Source organism: Peromyscus eremicus, chromosome 8a, assembly GCF_949786415.1.
Source record: "Peromyscus eremicus chromosome 8a, PerEre_H2_v1, whole genome shotgun sequence".
NCBI lineage: Eukaryota > Metazoa > Chordata > Mammalia > Rodentia > Cricetidae > Peromyscus > Peromyscus eremicus.
In genome coordinates, this window is record NC_081423.1 from 41,567,867 (window position 1) to 41,572,288 (window position 4,422).

Below are 4,422 nucleotides of genomic sequence, written 5' to 3' on the forward strand. Positions count from 1 at the left end.
TCTGGCTCTTCCTCATCTTCCATCTCGTTCACACGTTCTCTCTGATCAAAATCCTCCTTCTCCCTCTCAGTTCTCCGTCCTCAAGTTCTCCACGTCTCTCTTCCTCTCTGTCTCCTCATACCTCTAAGTTCTATCCTCCTTCCGTGTGGAATTTACCTTAGTTTCAGGAGACTTATTATGTGGTGGTTTGGACTATTATTCCTGCTAGTCCTTGAATGTGGCTAAGGGGGATATCTGATTCCAGAGCTAAAAGGAAAAGAAACGGATGGGCCTGAGGGAAGGAAGTCTTTCCTGAGGTTGTTCTCCAAGTACCTCGAACGTATATGTACAAATAGTGATCTGGCCACACTGTTAGCAATTCTTAGGAAAAAAAAATCAATTGGGAAAACTGTGAAGGCACACATGATTTTCATAACAGAAGACAGCACTTTCCTTCTTTCCTTTGAAGACCCTTGTAGCTGACCCATGTAATACAGGGAATGTTCCCATCTCGGGAGCCTTATCTACATCTGCAAAATCTCTTCCACCGTATAAGAACGGCACAAACGGTGTTGGGGGTGGGTGGTTAGGATGTGTGCTTATTTATAGGATAGTCTTCAGCAGATCAGGAAAAAACTCAACACTTTGTAAGGTTTTCATAAATGAGAATAATTGGAGCTCAGCACTGGGCTGGAGGGAGCCCCAGAAGGCTTTTGTTGCACCAGGAAGGTCTGTGACTGTCACGGAGGCAGAGCTCAACCCCCAGAGGGTGTTAGGTTACCACAAGAAGCAACTCTGAGTTATTGCAGGGGTCAGACATGACACATGGTGTCCTATAAGAAATGTGGCAAGGATGTGTACTTCTTTTGCCTCCTTGAAAAAACAAAACAAAACCCAAACCCCCAAAACCCAAAAATAACAGGGCATGACAGGAAGCTGCTGTGACAGTGTGCTTTGGGGGCCGAGTCAGTCAGAGAAGGGGGTTCTCTCTCTGTCTGCTTCAGTTTCTGTGAATTCCACATTGCTAGCTCAGTCTGCTGTGAATTTTTTCCCTACTACTATCTCAGAGAAAAAGATGCAATGAGCTGCCTTGTCCCTTCAATCTACAGAAGCCTGGCAAAGAAAGCCCTGAGCCCATGGAGGCACCTTTCCAAGATGTCAATGCCCCTCTTTTCTCCTTTCCCCACAAAGCACAACATGTTTGTTTATTAAGAACTTACTCACTGGCCTCTGACAAATACAAGTGTACTCACGACTTTTCTCATTGCTGTGACCAGATACCCGACCAGAAGCAATTGATGGAGGAAGGCTTTATTCTGGCTTACAGTTCAAGGGGATCATTCCGTCACGGCAGGGCTGCTGTGGCAGCAGGTGCACAAGGCTCCACGGCAGGGGTTCAGACTGGCTGGTTACGTGGCATTCATGGTGGCAGGGACTCAAGGTGGCTGGTCGTGTGGCATCCACAGTCAGGAAGTAGAGACAGATGAACTGATGCTCGGCTTGGCTTCTCCCTTTTATTCAGTCCTGGACCCCAGCTCATGAAGGGATGTTGCTCACATCTAGTCGTCCCACCTCAATGAACACGCTGTAGAAAATCTTTCACAGATAAACCCAGAGATTTTTGTCTCCAGGGTGATTCATGTTGACAATCAGTGTGAACCATCATCACAAGAAATAGCCCAGGGAATATAACAGGGAAGAACATTCCAGAATTCCAGACAGGCCACTGGCAGGGTTAAGTTAAAATATTACCTTGCATTCTATTTGGCACTTGGCCTTCTGTGGCGGCTTGGATGAGAATGGCCACTATAGGCTCATATGTTTGAATACCCGGTCTCCAGTTTGAGAATGGTTTGGGAGGGACTAGGAAGTGTAATCTTATTGGAGGAGGTGGGGGCCTTTCAGGTTTCAAAGCCCATGCCGTTTCTTGTTAGCTGTCTTTCTCTCTGCCTCATGGTTGTTGTTTCAAGATGTGAGCTCTCAGCTACTGCTCCAGCGCCACATCTGCCTACCGGCTGCCATGTTCCCTGGCATAATAATCATAGACTTACCCTCTGAAACTGTAAGCCTCAAATAAACTCTTTCTTTTAGAAATCACCTTGGTCATGGTGTCTTCACAGCAATAGAAATGTGGCTCAGACATCATCCATGGAAATGTAGTAGAGTCAGAATCTTCCCCTCCTCCTTTTTTTTTTTTTAAACAAGAATAGCAAGGATCAGAAACTTCCAAAATGCTCTTGTTTTAATTTAATCATTTCTGTAAAGATCTTTTCTTGTCCACTTGACACAAACCAGAGTCACCTGGGAAGAGAGACCTCAACTGAGAAAAATTTCTCTATCAGATTGTCTTGTAAACAAATTTGTGGAGCACTTTCTTGATTGATGTTAGATGTGGAGCTGTAGCCAGTACCATCCCTGGACAAGTGGTCCTGGGAGGAGTAAGAAAGGAAGAGAAACACATGCCTGAGGAGTAAGCCAGTAGGCAGTGCTCCTGTATGGTACGGCTTCAGTTCCTGTCTCCAAGTTCCTGCCTTGAGTTCCTGCCCCAGCTTCCCTTCACGATGTAACCTATAAGATGAAATACAGACTTTCTTTCCCAAGTTGCTTTGGGTCATGGTGTTTATCACAGCAGTAGAAAGCAAACTACTACAACTCTTACTACAGCATTCTCAGATAATAATCATTCTCAAATTTGGGGGATTTCACTGAGCCCACAATAAACGATTGTAGTGAACACAAATTTACAGAAGGTAAGTCCCAGCTGTTGCTCCAGCGTGGAGCACTTGGCACAACCCAGATGATCAGAATACGCTTGATGGTATAAGTTATTTTCCTTTTCTTTTTTCCCCTCTTGATCCAGGTCTTCTCTCTCTCTCTCTCTCTCTCTCTCTCTCTCTCTCTCTCTCTCTCATTTCTTTTTATCCCCCACTGTAGTCTCCCGGTCTCACTGATCTTCCTCTGTATCTTGTTCTCCTCTGTGATAAGCAACATCGGGTTCTTTGAAGTGGACAGATGACAGACACCTCAGGAGTCAGGGAGAAAGCATCACAGCAGGATGGGTCAAGGCGTGATGGTGTGTGTGTGTGTGTGTGTGTGTGTGTGTGTGTGTGTGTATGAGCACTAATAAAAGACTGAGTGTATTTGATGGCAACTGGTTTCTAATGGTGCTGGAGAAGGAAGAGGACTGGTTTCCCCTCCTTCCCTTCCTCCTTTCCTTCCTTTCTTATTTTTTGGATGAATTTCAAGGTCTACTCCCCCCCCCCCCCAGCCACTGGGGTTACAGGCATGGATGACCATACCCAGTTTTTTGTTTTTGTCCCCTCCCCCCCCATATGTGCTGGGGACTGAACTCAGCTCCTCAGGCCTGCACAGCAAGGGCTCTTACCCACTGAGCCATCTTCCTGGGCTTGACTGTCACACAACATCAAGCCAGCCAAAATCCCAGCCATGAAGTCCCACCCCTGCAGTTGAAGGCTGCTGGGGAGGGAGAGTGAGTTTCCTTCAGGGATATGGCCTCTGAGAGGCTACCCATGCTCTAGTAGACAGCCCTACATCCATGCACACACGGCATCACTACGAGGACTCACAGGGTTTCAAAAACCAGAGCACATGAGGAGGGAAAAGTGGCGGGAATAGGAGAGGAACTGGTGGGGATGGAATGGGGGCACGGATTTGATCAAAACCTATTATATGCAAGCACGAAACCCTCTATAAAATGTGTTCGAATTCACAAGAAATGACACAAAACACAAAAAGGAAGAAACACACACAAACACACACACACACACACACACACACACACACACACACACAACCAGAGGAAAACCACCTTAGAGAGACACAATGTCTAGGGAGAGGTATATCAAGACAAAGGAGAGGGGGTCATGGTGGCCCACAGAGGCAGAGACAGGCAGATCACTATGAGTTCGAGGCCAGCCTGGTCTACATAGGGAGACCTTATCTCAACACAACAAAACCAAAGACCAAGGGAGAAAATGGGTACAAAATTTTATTGAGGAACACCTCCATCTAGTGGCCATTCATGGCATAACCGCTAATTTAGCTAATTTTGGTTTCCATTTTTCCACTCTATTCGCTCTAAACATGCCACCTTTGGGCTCCCTGGTTCCCTTCACTCTGTCACTTGAGGACGGTATGGATGATACCTAGGGGGCCCTTGAGGCTCTGTGTGGATGTCCACAGTGGCGACAGGCCTTCTGAACTCTTCAGGGGTGATAGCTAATAAGATCCTCCCAATTCCCTATCCTCTAACAGGAAGTTATGGCTGCAGGTGGGCCTCATAGCCCAGGCTGACTCAGAAACCTGAAACACAGGTTTGTGGGGACAGACGACAGCAATAGGGTCTGCAGGTAGTGCTGGGTTTCAGGAGCTCCTGAGGTGTGGGGCTTGAGCAGCAGCAGAGAGCCAAGCACGGGGCATAGA